At 43.7% G+C, this 20,321-nt stretch overlaps 1 protein-coding gene across 2 annotated transcripts in view; it reads left to right on the plus strand.

The window, feature by feature from the left end:
* The first annotated feature begins 280 nt into the window (after nt 1-280).
* Nucleotides 281-20,321, plus strand: part of LOC140210026 (leucine-rich repeat neuronal protein 1-like) — a 320,589-nt gene continuing 300,548 nt past the window's right edge. For both annotated transcript variants that reach the window (XM_072278771.1, XM_072278770.1), the window contains exon 1: nt 281-607. The gene's annotated coding sequence lies outside the window, so the exon portion shown is untranslated. The remainder of the gene's footprint in view (nt 608-20,321) is intronic.

Below are 20,321 nucleotides of genomic sequence, written 5' to 3' on the forward strand. Positions count from 1 at the left end.
TATAGAAGCTGCTTGACTTGCTGAGTTCCTCCAGCACCGTGTGTGTGTGTGTTCCCCCACTTTCTCACCTCCTCCCGCCCAATCTTACCTTTCCCTCCAACCTTTCCCCATTCCTTCCGTCTCCTCCGTCGCTTTCTCTCCACCCGCCCCCCCCACTCTTTCGATTGCAATCTGTGTAGGGCGCACACTCAGCCAATCAGAGGCGAGGGGCACCGTGACAGCCTCTTGCACCGAGAAGCTATAGGCTCCAGCCGACAGCCTGCAATTACAGATGACTACTGTGTAGGCAAGGGTGACGGGAATGTAACAGCTCAAAGCCGCCAGTTCCTCTGACTGCTCCGCTCTGTGAGAAAAGAGAGGAATGAGAGAAAGAGATCAGTAGCAGGGAGAAGAGCAAAGGTAGAATTTTGGAGCTGCTGTGTTGTTCTGAAGGATGGTCAGGCTAATTCCTCGGTATGTTGGGGAAAGCCGCGCACTGATCTGAAGGTGACGGCTTCTTGGACTGCTACAGTGAGATGGATGTGGGCAGAGCTCTTCGCCAGCTCGGGTTCTGACGAACAGCCAGGCAACCGGTTCAGAGCAGCAGGGACCGATCTCCAGATCTGCAGTGAGTACGGGAACTGTCCGACCAAAAAAAAAACGCGCACTTGCTGCCGGGCTTTTCGACTTGGGAGACCCTTTGTGGAACGCGCACCGAGGATGAAGTCCTGAGGGGAGGCGATAGCGTTTGTTTGTGTGTGTGTGTGTGCTTTTGGGGTTGGGGTCGATTGGTTGCGTGGGGGAAGGGTGCGGGGGTGGTTTGGTCGAATATAATCATCTCTACAAGTAAATAAGCGGTTTTGCTTCGGATCTGGACACTACAGTACGTGCGTTCTTCTAGGGGTTGGTTTACTTCTGCACAATTAGCTGGCAAGACTTTAGGTGAAAGGCATGGGATGATCAAAAGTGGCTTGAGGGACCCGCAAGCTGTTCAGCATAGGCAGCGGTGGAGGAGGAGAGTGGGGAATACTCTGTTACTAAGCAGAATGGGCGCGTATTCACTCCCCTCGGATCTATCTGCAGGTCACGGGCGTCCCTATTCATACTTTCTGCACACTGCCAACCCAACGAGGGTGCCATTTATTAGAAGCGTTCAGCGTAGCCGCATGCAGTCCTTGAACTGTTAATGTACAGTTTAGCCCGAGTACACGAGTCAAAATGGGGAGCCCGGCGGGAACGCGCTTTTTTTCTCTCTCCAGCTTTCAGATAAATTGGGGATGTTGTTGCATTTAATGAGTTTCTAATTGTGACATGATTCAATGTGTGACAGAGATGGTCGCGGTGGGAGGAAGCAGCGCCCGTGTGGGCGCTCTGCACTAATACTGTGTGTGTGTGTGAGAGAGAGAGAAACTGGAATTTAAATGTAGTTAGGTACGGAGAGCGGGCGCGGCGAGATGTCGCTCTGGTTCCAGCCCTCAACGGTTGAGGGGAAAATCTGCAAACATTAGCGTGCATTTTTTTTTTCTCTTAAAAATGCAAGGTTGGTCTGACTGTTGGCGAATTTGCTGCCTGTTATTTCCGTGCACACGTCGGCGTGTCAGTCCTCTGTGGGCGAATATGTGTCTGTATGTGCTGTGAGACCTGGCAGATAATGTCTTCCTGGATCTGTGGGGCAGGAGGGGTGACTGCAGATCCCTGGCAGTGTGTGACTGGCTGCGCATCCCAGGATAAATTGTGTGATTGTATGTGGCCACATGCATTGTGTGTGGGTGTTTGCGCAGGCTTGTGTTTGGATGAGTTGCTGTCTGTGGCGGCGTTCGGATGTCACTGTCTCTCCTTGTGCCTGTGCTTACTGCAGCTCTTTATCACTCTGGGTGAGAGTGTGTGTGCGTGGTGGTGGGAGGGGGGAGTGAGTGATTGAGGGGGAGTATGATTGTGTGCTCATGTTAAATTTGATTGCGTACTTATGAATGGAAACCGCACTCCGGTACGTCGATGCAAGGCTATGTGAGTACGTCCCTCTATACCCACACATAGGTGTGCGTTCGTATGCATGCCTGTTTGGTAAATATGTGTGCGTTTTCATGAAGTTGTGTCAGAATCTTATAGTTAACGGTATGTACATGTTATAATATGATCTGCTAAGGTGGTGGAAGTGGATGCAATTGAAACTTTCAGGAGGTGCATATACAGTATTCAGAGGGGAGAAGTGTAGCACCACCGGGAAGGAAGAGGGCTGTAGAACTAATGTTCCAAAAAAAAAGCCACTATGAACACGGTGAACCACGGCGTGGTATCATGCCATATGCAAGATGCTTGTCCAGTATTTATGCTGGTGCATGTTTGTGAATCTTCTGTCTTGTTAGCGCGGAGACCTGTGGTGATCATACGAATGAGTCTACGATGGGTATGTGGGCGTTAGTTTGCCACTTGACTTATTTCCATGTGCAATGTGTACAAATGTACATTGGATGGTTAATGTATATATACAGTAAACGTATAACTGGAAATGAGCGCATGACTCCAACAGTATAAGTATCTTATTTGTAATTTCATGTTGGTTTAGTATATAGGTGGGTGCAAATGCATCAATTCTGAGGTATTTGAGTTGGGGGGCACTGTTGAATTGGATTAAGTAAATGTACGTCAGTGGAATTGGTGGTTGTTGTTATGCTATGCAGCTACACGTTTCCTAATGTAATTGTTTTATTAGTACATTCTGCAGGTTAGTAAATGGTGCTTGCAATGGTGTATGTGCTAAGATGTAATTAATGTTAGAGTACGGGTTTGCTGTTGTATGGATGTAGAAGGTCTTTGCAGTGTTGGCGAATGGTTGTATATTAATGTATACATGATTTGTTATGTATAGTTCTGTTACTCTAATACACTGACTCATGGTGGCCACTTTATTAGATACACCTTTATTCTGCTCGTTAATGCAAATATCTAATCAGTCAATCATGTGGCAGCAGCTCAATGATAAAAGCATGCAGACGTGATTCAGTTGCTGTTCAGACCAAACATCAGAATGGGGGAATGAAATGTGATCTAAGCGATTCTGACTACGGATTGATTGTTGTTGCCTGACTAGGTGGTTTGAGTATCTCAAAATGCTGATCCCCTGGGATTTTCACACACGAAAACAAACAAACAGAAAAAAAATTCCCGTGACTGTGGACAAAAATGCCTTGTTAATGAGATAAATCAAAGGAGAATGACCAGACTGGTTCAAGCTGATAGGAAGGTCACAGTAACGCAGAAAACCACGGTTTTCAACTGTGGTGTGCGGAACAGCCTCTCTGAACATTGAACCTTGAGGTGGATGGGTTAGAGCAGCAGAAGACCACACCGGATTCTCCTCCTGTACCTAATAAAGTGGCCACTGAGTGTATGCAAGCATTATCCTGTAAGGATCCAAATAACCTGTTGGAAGAATGCACAGACGTTTACCTGGGCACATCAGGTTATAGTATGCCCTAATGTCTTGCTTTGAGTGATTACTAATATATACGTATACTGATGTTGTTGCAGTCAGTGTATGCACAAATTCTTTGATTTGCAATCTAAGTTCATGTATCTGCATGTGCTCATCTTGTCTGTTCCTGTTTAGGTACTTGTGGCAGTGGGTGCAAGTCCCTATGTGTGGATATGTGATCACTTATTGTTGCACAGTTGTACTTCTATATGGTTCAGTATAGATAAATCTCCATATTTCAAAGTTTGAGGTAAATTTTATTATCAAAGTACATATAGTCGCCATTGACAACCCTGAGATTAATTTTCTTATGTGCATACTCAACAAATCTATAGAATAATAACTGTAACAGAACGAATGACAGACCATCTAACTAAAGTGTCCAACCAGAGTGCAAGAGACAAAAACTGTGCAAATGCAAAAAGAAGAAACAGTAATAATAAATAAGCAATGCATATGGAGACCATGAGCTGAAGAGTCCTTGAAAGTGAGTCCATTGGTTGAGTGAAGTTATCCTCTTTGGTTCAAGAACCTGATGGTTAAGGGGTAATAACTGTTCCTGAATCTGGTGGTGCAAGTCCTGAGGTTCCTGTACCTTCTTCCTGATGACAGCAGCAAGAAGTCAGCACATCCTGGGTAGGTGGGCTTCCTGATGATGAATGCTGCTTTCCTGCCACAGTGTTTCATGTAGATATGCTCGGTGGTTGGGAGGGCTTTGTTTATGTTGAACTGGGCCATATCCACTACTTTTGATGCAATTTTCCATTCAAGGGCATTGGTGTTTCCGTACAAGGTTGTAATGTGGCTGGTCAATATACCCCCTGCTACACATCTGTAGAAGTGCATTGCTCTGTCCCCGTGCTCTAATGCATGAATGTGTGCCTAAATTAATGCATGGATGTGTTTTAGCATATTTATTTATCTGTATTAAGGAAAAAGAATAACCACCCCCTAATTTCATTGTTGGAATTTTGCACAATAAGAAAAAATGGATGTTAGTTGAGGTTGTTGCAAAATTAGTAGATTATTTTCAAAGGAGGCAATACCATTGAAGGAAAAAAAGGACTTGTGAGTAACAAGTATCAGGGTAGCTAAAGTTCTTTAGAGACAACTTATGAAGGGGTCCACAGCTGTAATTCAAGAAACCTGACCACCAGTTCAAAAATAGAAAGAATGCACAAACTGTAATAGGACCACATAAAAGAAGAGATTATAGATGATCCAGCTGGCACTTTGCATTTACCTCCCACAAGACCCCCACGATCACACTTACCCTTTGTGAGCATGCCGCTATCAATGTCCTCAAGGCCTTGCTGTCATTCCACACAGTGGAGTGTTCTGTGAGTGGCAACTCGGTTTCACACAGTGCGAGGGAACACCATGCCCGTGCCTCCCAGGAAAAGTTGAACTATCTTTAAATAATTACAAGAAGTAAAAACATTCTTTAAAAAAATAAAGGAGTTAACAATCACAATCATCATACAAATTCATTAAAAATGATTGGTATTAATTGAAATAAAGTGGGAGAAATCATTCCAGGCCATGCTCTCTTCTTGCTCCTGCCACCAGGAAGGGGGTAAAGGAGCCTTAGGTCCTCCTACTCCACCAGGTTTAGGAAGTTACTGCACTTCGATCATTAGACTCCTCAATTATCATGGACATCTTCACTCACCTCAGCTCTGAACTGATTTCGCAACCTCTGAACTCACTTTCAAGGAATCTACAACTCGTGATCTCAATATCATTTATTTATTTATTTATTTTCTTGGCACAAGCTGGTAAAACCTGAGGTGCGGGCATAGACAATCATGTTCATTTATCAATTGCTAGTAACTTCCGTACTATTCTACTGCTGTTTAGTATCGTGGCTTTCTGAAGATTTACATGGATCCTGCTGTGTAGCTCTAATTGTTTAATGCTATTGTGTAGTGCCTTTGGGATGATATCAGTCATAGATATTACTATCGGGACAATGTATACCCTGTTTATGTTGCAAAGTCTTTCAATTTCCTCTTTTAATTCAACATATTTCTGGTGTTTTTCACTTATTAATTTTTATATGTTATGTGTGTTTGGAATAGCTATATCTATAAAATGAGTTGTTCATGCTTGTTTAACCTGTATTTATATCTAGACAGTTATTATGGATTGTCCTATCTGTAATAACTGATCAGTCATAATATAATTTGTGGTAATCTGACTCTAAAACTGGATCAGGGTTTTATTTACAGTAAGGAGTGATTTCATTTATGAGTTTGTATTTTAAGGCAAGATTCTGATGAATGATATCTGCCACTTGATTGTGCCTGTGTAAGTAATCAGATTGAGTTAAACTGCTACAGGATCCTGTAATGTGTTGGATTGTTTCTGATTTTTTTTCTCGGCATTTTCTACATTTATCATCTTGAATTTGTTGGTCTTTTATTAATTATTTTTGATAATTTTTTTGTGTTAATGACCTGGTCCTGCATTGCCACAAAGAACCCTTCTGTTTCTGTGAAATTATTTATTCTTATTATTATCTGTTTTATTTTGTATTTGCTTTGCCTTCTTTTGCACTTCCGTGGCTTGTCAGTCTTTGTGTGTAAATTTTCATGGAATATGTTCTATTTCTTTGTCCTACAGTGAATGCCCACAAGAAAATAATTCTCTGGATAGTATATGGCAACATATACATACTTCGACAATAAATTTACTTTGCAGTTTGAACTAGAACTAGTTTATTATTTCTGACTAACTTTGTCAAATTAGTTGTTTCGCAGCAGCAGTATAATGGAATACACAAAATTACTATAAGTTATAAAATATATAAAAAAATAAGGAGAAATCACAAGGTAGTGTTCATGGACTCTTCAGAAATCTGATGAGAAAGGAAAGCATTCTGCTTCATTTAGAGGACTCAAAGGTCTGGAACCAATGTTGAGTTTAGAGGTGCAGTGAGAGAAACAATATGTCCATCGGACTGCTACGCATTGCAACATCATTGCTGACCATCAGCACCATCTTGCCCAAGCTGTTATAGCATTGTTGACTGTGGGACAAATACTGACTGGAAACCAGGGAGAGCTTGGCATCTCTTTAGAACCAAGCTGTAGGATATGATGCTTCCTCCCTGAGCAGGGATGCCTGTTGCTAGTAGCCTGCAAATGTCTGATCCTGCTTAATATCAAAGGCTAAGTAAGCTGACTCCTGGTTAGAACAGGAATATGGGATATCACAGGAATACCAAGTTTTAACCGGAGAGGAGATGTATGTCAAAAGGTCATGTTGTGGTGCATGAGATATGACCCATAATGCAGAAAAAAAATATATATATCAGCAACATTTAACATCGTGAGACCTTGGAAATGTCTTTAACTGGTTTCTTGAGAGGTTAAAAGAGGCCTTGGTACTGCATCTCCCAGGAGATGACTGCTCAGCTAGATTTCATGCTTAAGTGTCTTGAGTGGGAGTTGAACCTATAACCTTCTGATTCAGACGTGAGAGTGCTGCCACAGAGAGGATGCATTTACCATCATAAAATGCTGGACACAAGGGGTGCCAGCTCCAACTGATGTCAGCATTGTCGAGACAGGCAGCAACGTGTTTCATTTTGAAAGATTCCATGCAGATGGTATAAATTGCAGAGGGAGATCTGGTGCTTTCTGGGACTTTGCTATTGAAACCTAATGCACAAAACGAAAACAGATTCTGCAGATGTCCCAGCAATATTATCTCTCATCCCACGTAACTAAAAGCAGACACTCATCGGCCACTTCATTAGGTACACCTGTACACCTGCTCATTAACACAAATATCTAATCAGCCAATCATGTGGCAGCAACTCGATGGATAAAAGCATGCAGATATGGTCAAAGATTCAGTTGTTTGGACTGAACATCAGAATAAGGGAAGAAATGTGATCTAAGTGACTTTAACCGTGGAATGATTGTTGGTGTCAGACAGGGTGTTTTGAGTACGTATCTCCAAAGCAGCTGATCTCCTGGGATTTTCACACACAACAGTCTGTAGAATTTACAGGGAATGGTGCGAAAGAAAAGCAAAAATAAATCTACTAAAAATGCCTTGTTAGTGAGAGAAGTCAGAGGAGAATGTCCAGACTGGTTTAAGCTGACAGGAAAGTGACAGTAACTGAAATAGCTACGTGTAACAACAGTGGTGCGCAGAAAGGCATCTCTGAATGCACATCACGTCAAATCTTTGAATGGATGGATGGGCTACAGCAGCAGAAGACCATGAACATATACTCAATGGCCACTTTATTAGATACAGCAGGCACCTCATAAAGTGGCCTTAGGGTCTACTTAGCTGGTCATTATTTCATTACTGTTTATAGGAGCTTCCTATGTGTAATTGGGTACTGCCTCTCTTACATTATAATTCACAGCAACTAAACTTCAAAAGTACATTTATGGTGTAAAGTGCCAAGATACAAAACCATATAAATTAAAATTTATTTTTCTCCCTTTTGAATATTAATAGCTTTCCTACCTAGCCCGAGGAGTACAGCAACTATTTTTCTTTCTCTGGGCAGCAGCCCTACCATCCATTGGAGGCTTCTCCATTGTAAATGGAATCATAGCAAAAAGTATCTGTTGTTTCATTGTTAAACCCTCCTTGCACTCTTGATTCCAGGCACCCACCTCTTTCAGGTAAGTTAAAGAAAGACTTGCATTTATCAAGGACCTATCATTATTTTAGTTTGTCTAAGATTGCTGTCATTAATCAAGTATTTGTTTTTTTTTCAATGGTTCAATTTAATATCAGAGAATGTATACAGTATACAACCTGAAATTCTTACTCTTCACAGACAAAGCAGAGAAAAAGTACCCAAAGAATGAATGACAGGAAGCATTAGAACTCCAAAGGCCCCCTCCCCTCTCCCACATAAAACCGGCAGCAAAAGTATCACCATCCTCCCACTTGCTCCAGCATCAGCAACACTGCCCCCCCCCCACCACCACCCACCAAGCAAGCCATTGCAAAGCCCCAGAGTCCATCGAAAACTACTGCCCATCCCAACTTCGACATCTCAGACAGGCTCTCTCTCATTAGCGAGAGATATCGCTCCTGCCACAGTGAGGGAAGACCAACAACTCGCTGTTTTGATGTTGCAATCTGCCGCGTTGCTTGTCCGAATCCTCCCCAGTCTCCAGTGTAACATGGGAAATGTAGTAAGTAATATGTGCACTGCAAGGATCGACAGAAAGTGTGGGATTTTCTATTGGGTAATGTAGACAGTTGGTTGACATTAGGACACAAGTTAATCTGAGCTAGTATTGATAACTCTCCTAATAGTGTAGACAATTGGATGATGTTGTTTAAAGGACACAAGTTAATCTGAGCTAGTATAACTCTCCTAATAGTGCAGCTTGACTATTCCAAGAGAATGGAAGGATCTTCTCTTTAACTTGGTAACTCATTTATTATTGTCAGGTATACTGAGATACAGTTGAAAAAAAAACTTTTGTTTGCAGGACATCCAAACAGATCATTCCCTACACAAGTACAATGAGGTTGTACGAAAGAAAAAAAATGCATAATATGTTGCAGAAAATGTGCAGTGCAGGTAGCCAAATAAAGTGTGAGGGCTGAGACAAGGTAGATTGGGAGAGAAGGAAATCGTCTTTAAAGTACAAGTGTCCTGTTCAAGAGTCTTAGAACAGCAGGATAGAAGCTGCCCTCAAGCCTGGTGGTATGTGATTTCAGATTTTTGTATCTGATAATTGATGGGGGGGGGGGGGAGTGGAAGAGAGAATATCTGGTGTGGGAAGGAACCTTGATGGTATTGACTGATTTCCAGAGGCAGCAGGAAGTGTAGCAGTCTGACCATACAGCAATCCCCCAAGATTGTACCAGTATGATAACCATCATTCTCAAAAGTAAATTTATTGTCAAAGTATGTAGATGTTGCCTTGAGATTCATTTTCTTGCAGTCATTCATAGTACAACATAGACATACAATAGAATCAATAAAAAAAGACTACTCAGACTGGCAAGCCACCAATGTGTAACAGTAGACAAACTATGCAAATAGAAAAAAAATATTATTATTCATACTCAAATATATTACTCATTCACAGGTTCCTGGAGTAGGACTGGGGGGAAGAATAAGTAGTGTTCAGTATCCAAAGGGATTAATCTGCCACAGGGTGCATTCAAATGACCACCAAAAATGCTGCCTTTTGATCAAGGGGCTATTAAGTTCCCGTCCACTTTCGCACACAGACTAAATCTCTCTCTCAACGTCAGCAAGTCTACAAGCAACTGATTGTAGACTTCCGGAGAGGGAAACCAGAGGTCCATGAGCCAGTACTCATTGGAGGATCAGAGGTAGAGAGGTCAGTAACTTTAAATTCCTGGGTTTCACTATCGTGGAGGACCTGTCCTGGACCCATCATATAAATGTAATTGCAAAGAAAGCACAACAACGCCTCTACTGCCTTGAGAATCTGTGGAGATTTGGTTGTCATCAAAAACATTGACAAACTTCTAACAATGTGTAGTGGAAAGTGTATTGACTGGCTGAATTATCACCTGGCATGGGAACACCAATGCCTTTGAGCAGAAATTCCTAGAAAAGGTAGTGGATTTGGCCCAGTACATCACGAGTAAAGCCCTCCCAACCGTTGAGCTCATCTACATGAAACACTGGTGTAGGAAAGCAGCATCCATCCTCAATGACCCTCACCACCCAAGCCATGTTTTTTTCTCGCTGTAACAGGACACACACTACCAGGTTCAAGAACAGTTACTACAGCTCAACCATCAGGCTCTTGAACAAAAGAAGATAACTACATTCACCTATTGAGATGTTCCCACAACTAATGATCTCACTTTAAGGACTCTTTATCTTGTTATTTCATGCTCTTATTATTTATTGCTGTTTATTAATATTTGCATAGTTTGTTATCTTCTATGTGCTTGCTCTTTCATTGATCCTGTTTACAGTCATTATTTGCCGATTATGCCCATAGGGAAAAGAATCTCAGGGTTGTATGTGGTGACATATATGTACTCTGATAATAAGTTTTACTTTGAACTTTAAAAAAGGTCCCACTGTGCGATTTCAGTCAAAAATCAAGGGAGTTCTTAACTGATGAAGGTTAGTTTGTCCTGGAGAATATGCATCACTCAGTTACATCAGTAAACTAGGTTTACTGGTACCATCACATTATTGCTCATGGGAAGTTGCAGTGCACAAATCAGCTTCCTCTTAACAGTAACTTCAGATGAAAAATACTTTATTGACTGCATAGAACCAAGAGGGTTACGGAGGCAATCAAAGGCTCTATATATTTACAGAAGTCCTTCTTTCGTTGTGGTACTCTCAGAGCGTGAAAGTGTGCTTTCAGAAAAAGTCGAATGAAAATCATGTCCCTTTGGAGTGTTTGAGTGGGAATGATGGCATTCAGTAATGTAACACTATGGCTCCCATTTCCAAGGTCATTATGCAGTGAATGGAAAATGTAATTGTGCATTGATTTGTATGTCTACATCTCTGTGCCTGTGTACTGATGGGAGTGCAGATGTTTGTTGCTGGTTTGCTATGTGTGGGAGTGGCTGTTTGCACATTTGCTTAACTGAACAGGCAGCCTCACAAACTCCAAGTTCATCTCAGTAGCCCTCTGTGTTAATTAAAACAATGCATCGGTGACATTAACACTCTGCCTATTGTTCCGGTCAGACAGTGTTGTGTGTGACAGCTTGTAAAAAGCCAGTTCAGTTCTGTCTGTATCTCACACGCAGGCTGCTATGCGTCTGTGACTGTGCAAATACAAGATTCCCAGATCTCAGTGACTGTGTTTATCTGAAATTGCCTACACAGTATCTTACCAGCAAGTTATTCATGGTTAAATGCCATGGTGTCCTCCACACTTCAACTGTAAAGAAGCACTTGTTAGAGTCATAGAGTAAGGATTGAAGGGCACCCATTCAAAACAGAAATGCAAAGAAATTTTTTTAGTCATAGGGTGGTGAATCTATGGAATTTGTTGCCATGGGCAGCAGTGGAGGCCAAGTCATTGGGTGTATTTAAGGCAGAGGTTGATAGGTATCTGAGTAGCCAGGGCATCAAAGGTTATGGTGAGAAGGCGGGGGAGTGGGACTAAATGGGAGAATGGATCAGCTCATGATAAAATAGTGGAGCAGACTCGATGAGCCGAATGGCCGACTTCTGCTCCTTTGTCTTATAGTCTAGTAGTAGAGCATGGAACCAAACCCTTTAGTCCACACCATCCTCCCTGCTACTCCCGATTTCCCGCGTTCAGCCTGTAATTCCCCAAGCCCCTCCCTCCATGTACTTATTCAAATACCTCTTAACTGTTGCAATTGTACTGGCCTTGACCTCTTCATCCAGCAGCTCTCAAACCTCTATGCAAAGAAGTTACATAGAACCCAGCGTAGTACAGCTCGGTACACGTTCTTATTCCCACAATGTCGTGCTAGCTTTTTCACCTACTCCAAGATTAATCATATGCTACCCTCCCACACAGTCCTCCATTTTTCTCTCATCCATGTACTAAGAGTCTTTTAACTGTTTGATGTTGTGTTCTGATATCACACACTATTCTTTCCTCTAATCACATTAAGATTATGCCTTTCATATTAGCCATTGACTCCCTGGGAATAAGGCACTGGTTGTTAATGCCTGTTATCATCCTGTACACTTCTACCAGGTCAACTCTCATCTTCCTCCTCTCCAAGGAGAAAAGTTCAATCTTTCTTCTTGGATCGCTGCAATATCTCTCCCCTCCTATCATGCATCTGTGCACTGTAGTTTTGGACTTGCATTGGGCTTCCCAGTGGTTGTATTCCCTCTAATACGCTACTGTGCAAAAGAGGCACATGTATATAGCTAGAGACTCTACGACATTTGCAGAGTACGGTATTTATCAACGTGGAACAGAGAGCAAGTTTGTAAATTTGGTAAGAGGAAAGGATGTTGGGAATGGTGAGGGTGGAGCATCGCAAAAGGGGCATGGGACAGGTGGCAGAGAAAGAGTGCCAGGGTGGGGGTTATTGCATGTGCAGACACATCCAGCACCAAGACTCCGGGAAAGGTCAGTTGATTCCAAACAATTGTTTTATTTGTTTTGTTTTGTTGATCATTACAGATCTGGGGCTTCTCACTCCCTCCCCTCTCTCACACACTCCCTCCCCTCCCCTCTCTCACACACTCCCTCCCCTCCCCTCTCTCACACACTCCCTCCCCTCCCCTCTCTCACACACTCCCTCCCCCCTCCTCTCACACGCTCCCTCCCCTCTCCTCACTCACACGCTCCCTCCCCTCTCCTCACTCACACGCTCCCTCCCCTCTCCTCACTCACACGCTCCCTCCCCTCTCCTCTCTCACACACTCCCTCCCCCCTCCTCTCACACACTCCCTCCCCTCTCCTCACTCACACGCTCCCTCCCCCTCCTCACTCACACGCTCCCTCCCCCTCCTCACTCACACGCTCCCTCCCCTCTCCTCATTCACACGCTCCCTCCCCTCTCCTCTCACACGCTCCCTCCCCTCTCCTCTCACACTCCCTCCCCTCTCCTCACTCACACACTCCCTCCCCTCTCCTCACTCACACACTCCCTCCCCTCTCCTCACTCACACACTCCCTCCCCTCTCCTCACTCACACACTCCCTCCCCTCTCCCGTCTCTCTCACACTCCCTCCCCTCTCCTCTCTCACATACACCCTCCTCTCCTCTCTCTCACAGACTACCTCCCCTCTCCTCTCTCTCACAGACTACCTCCCCTCCCCTCTGTCTCACACAATCCCACCCCTCTCCCCCTCACACAATCCCACCCCTCCTCTCTCTCACTCTCCCTCCCCCCTCCTCTCTCTCACTCTCCCTCCCCCCTCCTCTCTCTCACTCTCCCTCCCCCCTCCTCTCTCTCACTCTCCCTCCCCCCTCCTCTCTCTCACTCTCCCTCCCCCCTCCTCTCTCTCACTCTCCCTCCCCCCTCCTCTCTCTCACTCTCCCTCCCCCCTCCTCTCTCTCACTCTCCCTCCCCCCTCCTCTCTCTCACTCTCCCTCCCCCCTCCTCTCTCTCACACACTCCCACCATTTCCCTCTTTTCCCAACCATGACTTCCCTCTGCCTGCCCTCTTCCCACTCTCAGTCCACAATGGAGACCCATATCAGCATCAGGTCTATCATCACTCAAATAAGTCATGAAATTTATTTTTTTTTGTAAAATTTATTACCAGAGTACATACATGTCACCACATACAACCCTGAGATTCTTTTCCTGCAGGCTTACTTAGCAAATCTATAAAACAGTAACTGTAAACAGGTACTGTAAATTGTAAACAATCTGTGCAAATGCAGATATAATTAAATAACAATAAATAACGAACATGAAATAACAATATAACAGAGTCCTTAATTGAGTGTGGCTATCCCCGTTTGTTCAAGAGCCTGGTGGTTGAGGGGTAGTAACTGTTTTTGAACCTTCTATTTGACGGCACCAGCGAGAAAGAGCGTGGACTGGATGGTGAGGATCTTTGAAGGTGTTTAGGAGAAATCTGTCCTAGGTCATGAGGCTAAACATGCCACATTGTCATGACTGTCCATAATACGCCCCTTCTAGCTGAGCTAAATTGTGGCAATGGATTATAACGTGCCATTGCATTGCTTGTGGTACTGGATATTCACTGTCCAGGGCTGGGGGTGGGGTGGTTGGGGGAGTACCCTTTTGTCAAGCTCAGTTTTCTATCACAGCAGCTGACACTTCCAGGGATCAAAAACGCAAACATCAGGAATTCTGCAGATGCTGGAAATTCAAGCAACACACATCAAACTTGCTGGTGAACGCAGCAGGCCAGGCAGCATCTCTAGGAGGAGGTACAGTCGACGTTTCTGGCCGAGACCCTTCGTCAGGACTAACTGAAGGAAGAGCTGGTAAGAGATTTCTTATCGACTATACCTCCTCCTAGAGATGCTGCCTGGCCTGCTGCGTTCACCAGCAACTTTGATGTGTGTTGCAGGGATCAAAAAGTTGTTTTGAGCAAGTTAAACTCCCTATTGATATTCCTTGCTCAGCCTCTTGTCGTAAACAAGAAGCAGGTCTTCAGTTCTTAATGCAACTGGCAAGAGATAATCAAGTATGAAGTTAAGTGGATAGATTTGCAAACAAACTGCATGATCTATAGGATGCTGGCCCACAGCTCTGGACTGGCTGCTCAAGATGTGCAGTGTAAGACAATGGGGTTATGTTAATTGGCATACATCAAACTAGACAATACCAGCCTACTTATTTAGTTCAACGAAGCCTGCAAAACTTAGCACATCAAATGCCTGATCTATCAATAGTTGGGAGATTTGTGTATGCAGAGCCAGCCCTCACTCTGTTGGTGTCTGGGATGTCTGTTCCCAGAGATATTTGGACCATCCGTGTGTAAAGATATCTGAGAAAACATCACATGCGTAAGAAGTCACCAAGTAGCAACAAAACAGTATGAGTGTGAGAGAGCAGTCAGGCTTGTTTGGAATGGTCAAAGAGCAGCAAGAAGAATGACAGAAGGATGGGCTGACGAGAATCCATCCCTCTGTTCTGTTTTTGGTGGATGGAGTGGGGGTGCTCAAAGAAGCTGTCCCCCAATTCGCAACAGGTCTCACCAATGCAGAAGGGGCCACATTGGGAAGACCAGATACAATTGACGTCCCCAGCAGATTCATAGGTGAAGTGCTACCTCACTTGGAAGGACTGTTTGTGGCCCGAATGGAGGTGAAAGAAGAGGTGAATGGGCAGGTGTCGCACATTGGCCACTTGCAGGGATGTGTGCCGAGAGGGAGGTTAGTGGGGAGGGTCAAGTGGAAAGGGAATCACAGAGGGTGCAATCCCTGTGGAAACTGGAAAGTGGGGAGAGGTAAAAATGAGTTTAGTGGTGGGATCCCTTTGGAGATGGTGGAATGATGTGTTGGATATGGAGGGTCATGGGGTGGTAGGTGAGGACAAGTGGAACTCTGCCACTGTTGAGGTGGCGGGAAGATGGGGTGAGCATGGATGTTCGGGAAATGGATGCAGAAAATGAGGGTGAAGGCAACATCAGTGGTGGAGGGTGGAAACCTCTACTTTGAGGAAGGAAGATACCTTTGATCAGAGGTGAATGGCCAAATTGTTTCAAGCTGACATGAAGGTAATTGTAACTCAAATAACCATGCATTACAACAGTGGTGAGCAAAAGTGCATCTCTGAATACACAACACGTTGAAGTGGATAGGCTACAGCAGAAGAAGATCACAAATATACAATTAGTAGCCACTTATTTAGGTACAGGAGGGTGTTAATAAAGTGGCCACTGACTGTATATAGGTGATTGTATAAAATTACACACAAGCATAGAAAAGATAACCTATAAGAAAGGTAACAATTCTACATCCCCATCCAACAAGTTAAACTAGATCAACGATTCCCAATTTTTTTTATGCCATGGACGAATACCATTAAAAAGAAGTCTGTTGACTCCAGGTTGGGAACCCCTGAATTAAATTTTTTGTCTTTATATGTTCATTCATTCCTAATGTACCGTGTCGTATGGACGTGTGCGATCACAGTGTTATCCATGACCATGATTGTTCTTGGCAAGTTTTTCTACAAAAGTGGTTTGCCATTGCCGCCTTCTGGGCAGTGTCTCCGCGAGATCTCAACCGTTCTCAATACTCCTCAGAGATTGTCTGCCTGGTGTCAGTGGTCAAGACTTGTGATATGCACCATCTGCTCAGATGACCATGCACCACCTGCTCCCATGGGCTTCCTGTCACCCTGATCGGTGGGAGGGGGGGGTGGTGGCTAAGCAGGTGGTACCGTTTGGTACACCTTGCCCAAGGGTGACCTGCAGGCTAGTGGAGGAAAGGAACACCTTGCATTCCTTTGGAGACGTTGAGGTGGGGGTGTGAAAAATAAATCTCTTCAGATAAAATCCTGGACAATATTTAATCCTCTGTTAACATCACAGGATAATTTCTCAGCTCATCAGCACACAATGTGTGCAGTTTCAATTTCCTATATTACTTCAGTGACTCCACTTGAAAAGTGCTTCATTGGCTATAAGGGCTTTTGGATGTTGTAGAAATTACAAGTGATTCTTTTTATCCAAGCAACTCAGAAGGGGCAGCATCTCTGAGATTGCTTAGCACAGATTTGGTGATGTAAACAGCAGCTAGTTCATGTGGGTGGTGTGAGAATGTTTGTGTTTTATTTTACAGGGACATACTCAATTACTCACTGTCTTGTACATGATTCCTCTTTTTTTTCTTTAATCCTCATTTACTGATTCTGTGGTGTGAAACTGTTCTCATATTCCACTGCAGAATATTAAGCAGGAAACAGCAGCCATTTATAGAATATCAATCAACAGCTAGGTTAACACAACCACCTGTCAATCAGGGATTAATTTGCACCTTTTAGGAACACAATGAGGCATATTGTTTTTTTTTCTTTGCTGTTGATGATGTTGGGTTCATTAGCAAGGAAATTTGTGTTCTATTAGCCGTCCACAGTCACCTTCTGGAGGTGGTTTCCCTTTCTTGGAAAGATATACAAACTCTGACCTTCCACTTCCTTTGATCCAATGGGGAGAATTTCTCTGTTGCTACTGTCCGTTGCTCAGGCAACAGAATTGAACCGTGGTCACTATGGTTTTATTTTTCAGGATCACTGGAATGAGTGGGCAGAATATGTCACATTGTGGTTTTGCAGAGCTTGTAGAATGTGGTGTGAGTGAGAGTGTGAGTGTGTGAGAGTGTGTGAAATGGTACGAGACAAAATTCAGTAGGGCTTTACCAGTCACCAATGTGGACCTCGTACGGCTGGACGCGAAGTGGGCCAAACAAGCAGAACCCAAGGTCCTAAATCTCTCTTCATTTTCTTAATTAAGAGTAGGACGAGATGGATCAAGGCCAGTATTGTAAATAAACACAAGAGCTTCTGCAGATGTTGGATGTCCAGAGCAACACACACAAAAAGCTGGAGGAATGCAACAGGTCAGGCAGCGTCCATTGAAAGGAATAAAAAGTCGATGTTTTGTGCCAAAGCCCTTCATCAGGACTCTTGAAGGTCCTGATGAAGATTCTTGGCCCAAAACATCGACTGTTTATTTCCCTCCATAGGTGCTGTCTGACCTGTTGAGTTCCTCCAGCTTTTGTGTGTTACTCAGTAAAGTAAATAGTTTTCTCCATCCACCAACATCCATTCTTTCAAGAAAACTTGCAGATTTCTATGTGGTACGATTTCACAGATCCAGCCTTCCTCCCATGTGTAACACTGCTGTTAAGGCTCAGCCCGAGTGACTGTGGCCAAAGAATGCATCATATTATTCACCAATGTATGTGGTAGCATCATGGCCTGGTATGGAAACACCAAAGCCCAAGAATGGAAAAGCCTACAAAAAGTGATGGATACAGCCCAGTCCATCACAGGAAACAAGCTCTCCACCGTTGAGCGCTCCTACAAGGAGTGCTGGTGCAAGAAAATAGCACCCATTCTCTTGCAGAAGCAGGGATGGAGGCTGGGAGCACAAGTTGCTGAATACCCCAGACATTGACACCCCTGTTAATAATGATCTAGTCAGCATCAGCAATACAAATAAGATTTTACAACCTACAGGCCACATATCAAAACCACTTAGAACAAGAACCTGCAGAAGATTGCTTACAGTGTAATTTGGACACAGGTGCTAAGAGAGGTTGGTCATGCCCACAGAGGATAAAGCATTTTGTCATATGAACCTCAAATATAACTTGGGTGAGATTTATAATTTGTTTAAAGTGAGACTATGCAACCATTCTGACTCCATTTCAGCTGGACACCCTCTGCAGTGTACAAAACATCGGGTTGCCTGAGAGGCTGATTACAAACATAATTGCTAGAACACAACTGAGCACATTAAAACGGCAAGAGCACATTGCCTGAAAAGAACCCCCAATTCAGTTGTCAAAGGGAAACAATGGCTCGTACAGACTGGTGCAGATTACAAAGATGTCTCACAACAACACAAAACAGCACTAATCTAAAGACTGCAGTCAACAGTCAGAGAGCATATACTCACTTCCAACCTATAAAAGGAGAGTCACTTAATAAGAAGTGATACAACTTGCACCTGGATGGGGGGAAGGCTCAATGTATCCTGGAGCAATTGCCAGCATTGAATGCAAGGAGAATATTAAATCATTATGGAATCATATTGCCTCCTTGCTGTGGGTTGATAGGAGATAGATCTCAGTTCATGGGCATACTCAGATTCAGATTCATATATTTACCACATGATACATTGAAACATGCAGCGAAGTAAATTGTTTATGTCAACACACAACACAATTTGAGCATGTGCTAGGGGCAACCCTCAAGTATCGCCATACTTTCTGGCCCAGAACTAAGAGAGCATGCCCACAATGTTCAGTAGAATAAACACCAGCAACAAAACAACAGCAAACCAGTGCCTTTTCTCCCTCCCACGTATATACATACACCCACAGTTCTCAAACCCAGGACAGCCCACTTACTGGCCTCCAAAGACCAGGGACTGTTAGCATGGATATGGGCCATTAGGCCCATGGAATCTATGTCAACCTTCAAGAGCCCATTTATACTGATCCCTGGATGGCATGGTGGAAATATGTCTCTGCCAAAGGAGGTGCAAGTTTCTCCTTCCATCCACTAGCCTGCAGGTCACCCTTGGGAAAGGTGTAGCACCTATTTGGATACCCCCTCCCCCTCACCAGATCAGTGTCCAGTGAAGACATGGGAGCAGGTGGTTGATGGTCATATGAGCAGTTGATGCAGATCTGAAAGACAACCAACATGATGCAAGAAAGACAATCTCTGAAGGGTATTGATAATGGTTTGGTGTCACCATCTTGGAAAGACACTGCCCTGAAGAAGACAATGGCAAACCACCTCTGTAGAAAAATTTACCGAGAACAATCATGGCCATGGAGACCATGATCACCCATGTTATACGACACGGAACATGATGATGATGATACTGATCACAATTTCTTCTCCCAATACCACTACAGTTCCCCAGATTCTTACCACTTCGGTACATGCAAGTGTAATCTTACAATGGCCATTTAATCTACTAACCTTCTTACTTTGGAACATGGAAAGAAACCGAAGCACACAAAGGAAACTCATGCAATCACAGAATTTAGCTGTCAGAATTACATCGAACATTGAAATATACAATAAAATGTGTTGTTTGTGTCATTGACCAACACAATCCAAGGTGTGATGCAGGCAGCCCACAAGTGTTGCCATGCTTCCAGTGACAACGTACATGCCCACAACTTACTGATCAGTATGGTTTTGGAAGGTGGGAGGAAACTGGAGCGCCCGAAGAAAACTTGTATAAACTCTTAAGCTCAGCAGTGGGAATTGAACTTCAATGTTACAGCTGCTGCTGTAAAGCATTATGCCACGTGCTGCCATTGTCTGTGATATTGGCTCGGCTTATTTGCTTTTGTTCTCTTTTTTTTCCCCCTTCTTGGAGTAGAAAATGTGCCACCTTATATTCCATCTGGATAGCTTACAACCTGATAGCATAAATATTAATTTCTCCTTCTCATAAAAAATATTCCCTCCCCTCTCCTTCTATGGCCTCTTACATTGTTCGTCTGCCTCCCCCTGGTGCCTCTTCACCTTCACTTTCTCCTATGCTCCACTGTTCGCCCTCATCTCCAACCCTTGATCTTTCCACCCACCTGGCTTCACCGATCACTTTCTCTTCCCTTCCCCACCACCTTTTTATTCCAGCATCTTCCCCCTTCATAGTCAGTCCTGAAGAAGGGTCTCAGCCCAAAAACGTCAACTGTTTGTACATTTCTGAAGATGTTGCCTGACCTGCTGAATTCCTCCAGCATCTTGT

Source organism: Mobula birostris, chromosome 14, assembly GCF_030028105.1.
Source record: "Mobula birostris isolate sMobBir1 chromosome 14, sMobBir1.hap1, whole genome shotgun sequence".
NCBI lineage: Eukaryota > Metazoa > Chordata > Chondrichthyes > Myliobatiformes > Myliobatidae > Mobula > Mobula birostris.